The sequence below is a fragment of the Habropoda laboriosa genome, unplaced genomic scaffold (genome assembly GCF_001263275.1).
Source record: "Habropoda laboriosa isolate 0110345459 unplaced genomic scaffold, ASM126327v1 scaffold22, whole genome shotgun sequence".
Lineage (NCBI taxonomy): Eukaryota > Metazoa > Arthropoda > Insecta > Hymenoptera > Apidae > Habropoda > Habropoda laboriosa.
The window spans coordinates 8,345,987-8,357,405 of NW_017100261.1; the positions used below are offsets into that span (position 1 = coordinate 8,345,987).

At 36.4% G+C, this 11,419-nt stretch overlaps 1 protein-coding gene across 1 annotated transcript in view; it reads left to right on the forward strand.

The window, feature by feature from the left end:
* Nucleotides 1-11,419, forward strand: part of LOC108572804 (potassium/sodium hyperpolarization-activated cyclic nucleotide-gated channel 2) — a 118,173-nt gene that overhangs the window by 60,558 nt on the left and 46,196 nt on the right. The window lies entirely within an intron of this gene.

Genomic DNA, 11,419 nt, shown 5'->3' on the forward strand with positions numbered 1-11,419 from the left:
TTGTACAATGGGACCTGGAGAAGCGGTCAATTAGACGGCAGGAGGATTCTGTACGTACCAATCGTTGTCGGGAGGATTAGCTGATAGCTCTGAATACATTGCCTACCGGTCTCTAATGACCGGTCTCGTTCAATGGATCTGAACGCAAGCTTGAAAGTGTGAGTTTTCCTCGCTGAGCCGGATGTAATGGAGATGAATCCACCACCAGCTGGATAAATGAAAGTTCTGAAAAACAGCTACAGGACAATGAAATTAGTACACTGTGGGTGTAATTGAAATGCAGTGTGAGAATTGAATGGAAAAGGTGAAAATCGATTTCCGTTCATTTTCATGCAACTATGCTTTCTATGGAGTCTTTATAAAATTATTCGAAATGAAAGTATTTAAATGTTTCATTTAGAAACAAATATTTTTTTCTATATTAGAAAGGTTCAGTTCCCCTTATCCTCAAAGTAGTCGAACTATTCGAATGATTCGGGTAATTTCGAATACGAATTTTTTATTCGGATACTTTCGAATACGAATTCTTTATTCCGATAATTTAGATTCTTTCGACTACAAATTCTTTACGTGAATAATTCGGATACTCTCGAATACAAATTCTTTATGTGGATAATTCAGATACTTTGGAATACAAATTCTTTATGTGGATAATTTCGAATGCGAATCCTTTATTCAGATAATTGGATGTCGAATTGTGTCGAATGTTTCGTATTCGAATATTCCACTAGATATGCCACTTAATCAGCGTTAATATTATTCAATAATTAATTCCAGTGCAAATATTACTTCAACTATCAGAATTATAGTGGTATTCGAACACTGCTTCCGAAACTGGTAGTTTCAGAATTTTTAGTGTTTCGTGAGAATATAATTTCCTGATTTATCAGATGTTTAATGTTTCGTAGCACTCTTCGAGTGGCTGGCGAATAATCGAGAGGAAGCAGAAATGTTCACAGGAAATCGAGTGTTCTTCGATACTCCTTTTGATAGAGCATGTTTCACAGAAAATGAAACGAGTACGTATCGAAACGTATTGTTTTTGTAATATTTTAGAGGAGAATAGAATATCCTGCCAGTTTATCGTTCGATATTGGAAGATATTCAACCGGCTGTATTTCATTTCAATTCTATCGGCCTTTCTGTTTCCAATTCATGAAACGAAAGCATCTGTTTCGTAGACTGCAATAATTTACTCTTTGGTATATTGGATGGTATACACGAAAAAAAAAAAGAAGAAATAAATTCGTATCGAACAATACGTAACAGTTGCTATCGATTCAATTTGTTGCGTAGGAAGCGGAACGAAACTGATAATTAAATTAATCAGAATTAAGTTGGCAAATTGCTAATAATTAAAGGAACTGTTTTCCATCGACTGATATTTATTAAACGTTTCAAGTATTCCTTTTGTAATTTCATAAAGAACATTTTTCATTTTCATTTTTAAACAGCAGCAATTTGCCACTTACAACGTTGAGGTATGGAATTCAATTAATCGTAATTGAATACATACTTTCTTCTACTTTGCGAATATTTATATCGAATAATTCAATTTAAATATTTGTAATATGAATAATTTTTCTACTTTACGAGTTCCTACACATATTGAATAATCGAATTGAATAATTCGTGTACTTTACGAATACTTGTATTGAATAAACGAATTCAAGAATTCGTAATTTTAATAATTCTTCCACTTTACAAATATATGTATTGAGTAGTCGAATTCAAGAATTCGTAATTTCAATAATTCTTCCACTTTACGAATACTCACATCGAATAATTCAATTCAATTATTCCTAATTCAATACTTTCCTCCACTTTACAAATACTCACGTCGAATAATTCAATACTTCCCTCCACTTTACGAATCCTTATAGTGAACAACCGAATTGCATACCACACGCAAGTGGGAAATTTCTGTTCGTTACAAATTCAATTCAATTATGAGTACCTCCCAGAAGGAAAAAAAGAAGAAGCACTTGGCATGAAAAAATTTACCTCGCCAGAACGAATCTTGTAGCCGCATTATTAACGAAACCTCGAAATAAATGCACAATGGACACAGCCGTGGCTCGGATTCGCGGCGCAGGCAATTATTTCCCGTTTGTATCGGCCGATCGATGCATACGGTACGAGGCGGCCGTTTATGTATATTTAAGAAAGCGCGATTCGGGCCAGAATTTCGCGCGATTCCGCGACTGCTGCTGTATTATGCATTCTCAATCAGCGGAGTGGAACGTTTTCTCTGTTCCCCGAACTGGCCTGCAACAATCCCGATACGGAGAACACGCTATAAAAATGGCAGAACGCTCGCGTTTATTCCGGGAAGGTAAGGAACGTCTTCAGTTCGTTCGAGGAATCATCATACTCTTGGTGATAGACGTTGATGTTCTGGGCTGTTCAGTGCATACGAGGTTTAATCAGAAAATTGACGATTTCAGGCAACTTTTTGATCCTTTTCTTAAAAAGGAAAATTCTTATCTGTTATTGAATTTAAATGGCAGAAATTAAAAAGTTTTCCAGAGAACGAAGTAGATTGTAATTTGAAATTGGCCAAGGGAATATATATTCAATTCTTCAATTCCTTCTATTATTTGTTTCTCAAATCTAATCATTCAGCAACTTGGTATGAACCTATGGAAAAGTAGCTTGTCTTCAAATGCAGATTTATTCTACAGATTGTAAATTAAATCTAGAGAAATGGAATGAAATAAAAATTTTTCTTCAAACCAAGATAAAAACGAAATTACTTATATTTTATTAATTACTATACCTTTCGTTTTATATATCGAATTCTCTTTTATCAGAAAGAACGTCTTTTCTGCACGAATAGAAACTGTTCTGGACACCCGAAAAGAGATGTGAATACCTACGTGTACTGTTCACGTTATTGTATTGCAGTGTAGAGTGTCTCGACTTTAAGACGAACTCCAGACAAATCTAACCGAAGTCCTGGTGTCTTTGTTCAGAAGAAACGTTGAGAAATTCTTCTTCTCAGGCGATATATTTTATTCAGCGTCCTTAGAAATAATCCAACAGGACGATCAACCCAATAAATTTTAACAAAACGACAACTAAAGGTGCAATTGAACCGAGCTACTTCCTCGAATTTACATTTTCCATAGACCATCGCAGATAGCCGATTCTTCGTTGTTCAAAAGGCCCCTTCCTCGCAATGAAATATTTAACAAACCACGATCGAGTTCCGGTGCGCACGAACGAACGCGTGTGCAATATTCTTCAATTCCCTATCTGGCCATAAAGTTCTCCCGGAAATCTATGCACAACGTTGCTTCCCTTGCTACGCCCCAACTACGAGCAACACGCTTCAAGGAGAACAGAATCGATATTAGACGGTGGAGACGGGCAGCGTCGTCCTTTATCGTAACTCCTTTCGAAGGAGTATCGAAGGAGAGCCCGCGTTCGCCATTTGTTCTCGTTCCTACGCCGAGAGAAATTTGCAATAATTCATTGAAACTCTCGACGTGTCTCTTCGTCATGGATCTCTCCCTCTCTGTTCCACCGAAAGAGAAACGCAATCTCTTCTCGCCGGCGACGCGAAACTGTCGCCGGTGTACTTTCACGGTGACATTTAATAGCCACGGCTGGTACAAGGTTTATTCGCGTGTGCTGGCCTGAACGAATCGTCGTTTCGGCTGAAACCACGCCGAGAGAAAGAGGTAGAGCAGGTCAAAGTTTTGATGTACGACCCCTTTTGCCTGCTGAATTGTCCGTGGCAAATGAAGACGAACGACGAGATGTGGCGATGGGGGAAAGAAGAACCCGAAGCTGTGAAGGTGTGCTTATCTCTGGGTGGAGCATTGTTCGCTACACGAGGTTTCTTTTTTCTTTTCGAAATGGACGAATGCGAATTTCAACCCCTTGCGGTCCGAACAGTCCAGTTACTCCGCACTCGTTTGGCCACTGTCGGGCAGTAGTTTGCCTTTATTTCAATATTTCAGCGTGACGTTAATTATAAATGCGTTAGAAAATGGTTTATTGTCGCTTGTAATTTATGATTCGTCGTTGCACGATGTCTGAAGGCAAAAATTCCTATGTCGAGTCAGGCTTGTTGAGTTTAGAAAAATAACAGATTTCGGTTTCCTGTGAAATTTGAATGAATTATTCTCTGAGAAATTCAATTTTTCTTCCTGTAGAGATCGAGTATGCAAACTGAGTTCCTAAATAATACGAATTAGTAACTTGTCGATACCAAGAAGGATTAAAGAGTAAATGAAGATTCTTGTTGAGTTTAGAGAAATTCTTGAAACTTCAGTGAATTATTCACCAAAGAAGATATTCCCTATTAATAAATTGCCTTTTCCTACAAGCGTAACACAAAATACTTGTACCAAGGGATCAAGAATTCTCATCTTGAGTTATTACATCGTTAATCCTCATCTGTGTCACTACGTTAAGCCAGAACAATCCATCAGCATCTAACTTTAAGTAGTGTTTGAAGAATTTTGAATCGCTATACGATCGTTTATTCGAAAGTTTACGAAAGTTTATGCCGCACTATGTCTCCTCGAATTTTCCCTAGCATTTATAAGAACACATTAACTTTGTACACGAGTTTGGAAATTTACACGCTAAGATCACTTCGTCTTACGTTATTCGTACTTTCACAGACATTCACAGTAGATTAAATTACCTGAAACATGAGAAAATTAAAATAAAATCGTCAACTTTCAGTCTCAGCACTATCTTGTCGTTTGTTTAATCTTTCAAAACCTAGTCAATTTTTTTTTAATTAAATTTCGTTAGGTCGAATCGTTGTATGAAACATTTTTTCATAAATCAAGCAATCCAAATTATATATACATTATTGGAAAAGTACAATAAAATTTGTATATTTTTAGCTAATATATCAATAGCAAATTATCATCGAATAAACTTTTCCCTTTCCAAAAAAAAAAAAAAAAAAGAAAGAAAATGAATCTTCTAAATATAAAACCTCAGTTAGAAGCCTGAGAGCTCAGCATCATTCTTTATCGTTCATCCTCACTCGCTATTTTTATATTCTTCAAAGTACCCTCGGATAGAACGCGAGATATCTCATTACCTGGTTGCACAGTGTCTTAATAATATCCGAAACTGCGATAGAGACAGAACGAAAGGTAGTTGTTAAGAGTGGGTGTCTGATTGTTCCACTTTCTCAGACCTCAGATACGGGTCCAGTTCCAGGGGGTATGTTGGCAGTAGACAAGACTCGAAAACGCTTTAAATTGTCTCGAATTCGCGTAGCTGGCCACGAGGCGTGCTCGTTAAACCAGATCCTCGTGTAAAAAGCCGCGCATAAATCTCGACTCTGGGGGATATGGTTATCGCCAAGGCGTAATCTCTCGACGCTTCTAGGTCAGCGTCTAGTGGCACGTACAGGGTGTTAGAAAAAGAGACCTCAAGAAGGCTGTTTAACGCGAGATACGACCGTATCGCTAATGAATATATTTCAACGTACGTGAAAACTGATACAGTCGATAATCTCTGTAGAATCGAAGGTTTAAGAAATTAGATGTTCAACCCTTTCGCTGCGAAAAATACTGGCTCTGTTGGATGGACGAAACAGTTGTTACTCAACGCTGGTATAAAAATAAAGACACTTGAGTATGATTGAAAATCGACTGTTTCGTGATAGTCGAATGTGTGGTACATTCTCAGTCGACAGCGATATTTTTCTTATTTGTGATGTGTGACGATAAATGAATAAATTGTGTACGTGTTAGATGGGCGTATGTGTACGCTCTTCTTAAGGGGTATTCTAGTGTGACAGCCGTTTTTTAGGCCCTTTTTGCTAATTTATTATGCAGGTAACGGTAACAGTTACTAACATGAGCTTCATTCCTACGTATTTACTTGTCCTCGAAGAATGATTACAAATTTTTTTGTTGAAAAATAATTAAATATGGCTGCTGTGGAGCACGTCATACACGGGCATGAAAACAAAAAGTACGTCGATGGTTGTCATGATTCGAGCCGTTCTGCTTATCTGAATTTAAAAAATCCAATTGATTCTTATTTAGTATGCCTCTGGCTATGGTCGGCAGTAGAATAAAAGAAAAATATTGAAAATTACAAAAACGGCGGCATTTTGAACATGAAGTTTCGATTTTTCGTCTTTCGGTGAACACTTTTAGCCCGTCGTAGCGAAAGAGTTAGTTTAAAATGTATGATACTGAAATTAACTCTTCGATAAGACTAACGAGAGCAATGATTTCCATAAAATTAGAGGAATCAAAATTCTATGTTAATCTGAAATGTACTAAAATTAACCCTTTCATTCTGATGGATTTTAAAATGAAGAATATGTCGAATAGGATCGATCTGTCTGGCTCCTCCTTGATCAAACTCTTTCGTAATTACCTTTTCCACAAATATTTGAGCAAGCTTCTAAAAATATCCGTGGCAGGGTTGAAATGGAAAATGCGTGGTCGTTTAGTGGCTTTCCGGTTCGATCACCGGAATCATTTTTACCCTCTCTTTATTTATGCTGGCCGAGCCACCGTTTAATTTTAGGTACCGTCAATATTTAGCGAATCGTGGGAACGGTACCCTTTATTTTCTCTTCAATTCGAATGGTTTTTTTTTATTCGCTAGTTTGCTGCAGGCGAAATCGAGCGGTGATTTTCTTGGAATTTTCATGCGCTGAAATTTCTGGAAGCCTGGGGATCTGTTATCGACGATAAGTTAGCGAGAACTGTAAGCAAACTCTTCGCGACGGATTTGGAAAATTTGTAAGTGAGGGGAAGGACGTTGAATTTTCGCGAGATCAAATTTTACGTTTTATTTTAACCCGAGGCCTGTGTAAGTTGTTTGTGCGACACACTTCGGTCAGTTGGAGTGAAGAAAAGCTTGGATGTTTAAATTTTTTGGAATTATTAATTTACATTCTTCTTTAAGAATTAATTGAATATTTTATGGATGAAGAATTTATTCATTGTTACCTATGTTGAAAGTACAAAGATTCCATCTTATAAATTAACAATTTTTAAATTAACCAATTAGGTTTTTTCTGGATTGTTGAATTTTCAATTTTGGCCTGTTGCAAAGAGTGTGAATTGAAATATGTTACTGACTTTAATATTTCTGGCTACTAATTAGTTTAATCTTCTTGTTGGTTACGTTTCGTATAAATAAATTGTAACAGATATTTTGTCTATGTTGGATTGGGAATTTAATTTGATCTAAAATTTTGAGCAGTTAATTAAAATTTCATCGTTTCCCGATTTTGCCAAATGGACACGAATGAAAAGCGTTGTTGAAATGTTCTAGGAATGATTTATTAATAATCGTCTGAAAATTACTTGAACTAAAAACTAAGGAACTTTTAAAATTACAATTAAAATAACAATATCCCTCGTCATTTAAAAAATTCAACTCAGCACCCCTAAATTTCACACTAAAATTACTTCCGCGGCTTCAATTTCCTAGAATTCTAATATGCTTATTCAAAATAAATCCACCGGGTGACCTAATACTTACGACTGTAGGAAACAATATCTCTTGTCATTTAAAGAAGTCAACTCAACACCCCTTAATTGCACACTAAAATTACTTCCATGATTCCAAGCTCCTGGAACCCTGAAACTGCTTACTTAAAACAAATCCACTGGGTGACCTAATAATTACGACTGTAAGAAATAATATCTCTTGTCATTTAAGAAATTCAACTCAACACCCCTAAATTTCACACTAAAATTACTTCCGCGGCTTCAATTTCCTAGAATTATAAATCTGCTTATTCAAAACAAATCCACCGGATGATCTAATAAAAAAAAAAACCTCTCTCAAGAGAGAGAGAAGAGAAAGAGAGAAAAGCTTGCACGCTTGCACGTCGTCAAAGGTGAGCTCGGCATGAAAGAGGGGAAATTTCACGGAAACCAAGAGACAGGTCGCTAGAGGAGGTTTGGAAAGCGTGGAATAAACAGCTACTTCAGTACTTTCCGGGAAGGTGTCACGGCGAAAGCTCGCGTTCATCGGTGCGTGCTGACGAAGAAGCTCTTGCTCGCTCTCTCTTAGCGGTGGTTTTCGAGCCAAGCTGGAGCAGCTTCGCGCGAGGTACGAGCACATTTATTGCCTCGATGTAGCTACGTTATTACTCGGCAAAGTGGGCCAATGTTGCCTGCCTGGCCTGGAATCGAACTGATTAAAGCGGACCTTTCAGAAATTGCACTTCTCTTTCAACCTTCCTTTCTCTTCCTTTTTTTCTCTCTCCCTCTTCTCATCTTATGGCGAAGCTTCCTTGGTTCCTTAGTCGATGGAACGGTTTCACCTCGTGTACTAAGAAGACCTTTTTTGTTTTATGCTACGTTGGTGAATACTTGAAGCGTTCGTCTAGGGTGAATATTGACTGGCGAGGGACTTAAACGTAAGGAATTTCGGATTTTCTACGAAGAAGTGCTTCGTATAAAAAGACAGTTTATGCTTGAACGTTGTACAGTTTCACGAAGTCGTGTTGAATTTTTTTCGTTGGAAATAAAGGGTTAAGTCACGTGACGAAGATTGTTCTCCTTGAAAATTGATTTTCTGTGTGAATGTAGTGGTACATTTAAAGTTGGAGCATTTCGTTCCCGTATGAAAGTGTGCAAATAGGGTGATTTATTCTGAAGAAATATTCTGCGATGATTTCACGTTTATTGATAATCGGTGGTCATAAATCGAGCAATACTTCTCGATTTATCATTCGTTTATTTTCGTGAAACGAACGATGTGCTGTTTTAGACGATTCTAATTTGTTAAATAGATTATACACAGTTTGACGGAAGAAATACAGGATAAGTCAGACTTGTCGAAAGCACCTAAGTGGTTAAGGAATGTATCGTTATTCTCGTTTCAATATTTAATAAAAAAGAAAATGCTGTTATAAGAAATATATTATAATTCCAATATTTTCGTACGACATAATAAAATTGCTAAAAACGTTGCAAAAAGTTATCCCTTATTGTGTCCCATAATTCACTCACAAATTTGCATAAAAATTGATTACAATGTAGCGAGAAAAATGACCAAAAAAATTCATATTTATATTAATACACGAATTTAAATGAATTTAAAAAGAAAAATTCTTAACGTGATTGAATTCCCCGTTTTTACACCCTCTAGTTCCCGAGATATTCCAAAAAATATGTTTTCAACCCTTCGATATGGACGATAAACGATAAAAAAAAAAAACAGACGTGTCAAATATTTATCCATAAACTACCTGCCGTGTCAATTTCATCAAAATCGGGTTTTATGTGTTCTCTTCAGTCGAACATTTTACTACTTGTTTATCCAATAAAGTGGTTTTTATATTAAAACAAGAGTTGAATGTAGTATATTTTTTCCATTCTGGTGTATTTAGGTATACTACATAAATAACTTGGAAATTGGAAGGATCGGCGAAAAATAAATTTGCATAAATAATTACTTCTTCATTTGAACAAAAGTCGCCATGTATAGATACTTAAACAAAAGTGTCTTGATAGTTCCTACAATTTAAAGTAAGAAATCTGAAATTTCTCATTTTACACAAACAGATTTAGTTTCTCTAGTGTTAAACTGATTCCTTCAAAAATTTTACCTGACCGAAAGTCACAAATTTTGTCACGTTAAGGAGATTCTTTCTTTTCGAAAATTTGATCAGGAAATTTAGCATAAAATTAATGGAAAATAATGTGGCATGTGCAATTATTTCTTTATTCCAACAAAAGTCACCGTATTCTTAAATAATTCCTATAAAGTAAGAATTCTGAAATTCGTCATTTTAACAGATTTAGATTTGAGAAATTCTGCGTAACCAAAGATCAGAAATTTTTTCACATGAAAAAGGAGATTCTTCCTTTTCGAAAATTTGGGATGAAATGAAGTCAACAACCAGCAGTGTATAAATTATTTACTGTATCGTTTGTAGTATTAATCGTGGCATGAAACGATTGTTGTTTCACTTGTTAATTATAATCACATGCAAATATTCCCGTCGTCTCGAAAGGCCGCCACTTGGTTTAAATCCCCAGACTGCTTAACCGTTGAAAAGACGAAGCTGAAAGTAAAGTCGAAACAAAAGCATCGGAGTCTGTTAATTAAACTTTCGCCCTTGGAGAAACGCTGTGGGCCGCGTTTCCCGTGTCTTCGAGAAAAAGCAATGCTGTTGGCAGAATCTTCTAGCAGGATGACGATGAATCGCTATTTTCCTTATTCACTGGCCGCCCTTCATTCCACGAGTGCTTCTAGGTCAGCTGAAAACGAAAAATCGGTATCTGGTGCGTGATATTTTCATGCGTGTTCACGCAACAACCATAAATCGCAGCGTGTCCGCGATAGATTCTGTTCGAATCGAATGGAGATAGTCACGGTCGACGGGAAACGAGTAAAAAGATTGAAGGAATGCAGGATGTTTCTGTGTCTGATATATTGCGAGCTTTTATGTAAAATTTCGGTGAATTATTTGTCGAATTTTTTTGGTCAATTTGGAATTTCGGTGAGTGCCATTCAAAGTTAAATTTTGTGGAACTTTAACTGGAAAGTAAATTTGAAATTCTGAGTATCTTTTTTTTTTCTTAAATTAGTTAATACTGTTTAATGCAAATCTCTGTGAATTGTTTGTCGACTTTTTGGTAAATTTGAAATTTTTGATGGATGCGATTGGAAATTTAATTTTATGGAATTCTAATTCGAAAATTGATTTGAGATTCTAAGGACATCTGTTTTTCTTAAATTAGTTAATGTTGTTTAATGCAAATTTCTGTGAATTATTTATGCAATCCGATATCAGTTCAATGGAGTTTTTATTCGAAAGTAGATTAGAAATTCTGAATGTATCTTTTTCTCCAAATGTCAAAATAAGAAGTGAATTTCAGATTTTCAAAAAACTTCCCTCGAATGAAATGGTCTCTTTTGTTTAAAACAGAAAGGCTCGGTGAAACGGTGGAAAATTCTCACTTAGACCGGAATTCTGTGTGTTAATAACGCGTGCACTCGAGTAAACAGAATGAAAATAAAATCTCCGCGCGACGAGCACGTGGTACGAGCGGTTGAAACGTTGGCTTTAGGTCTTGGTAATTGAGCGAAGTTGGCCCGTAAAGACAATCCTGGGAATGGTCGGTTTAAGGAAGGCCGCGGCCTTTTGCGGTAAGTAGGTTACGCGCTTGGGACCGGAATGCAAATTTCTAATGCAAAATTCACCGAAGCCCTGACTTATTCTGTGTCGAGCATGGATGAAATAAAAAGGGAGAAGCGGGTTGCTTTTCAAATAGGAAGCTTCTGCCTTGTGTCTGACCACTGCGGGATATTCTACTTAACGCTCTTATCCAATCGTTGTTCTGTTATTTCTCCGATCTTCTTGGAGCAGATTCTTTGGAAATTAGGGTAAAAAATCATTGAATGATAATTCTTTAATCTTCACGTACCAATGCAATTTTTTATTTACTGGGAA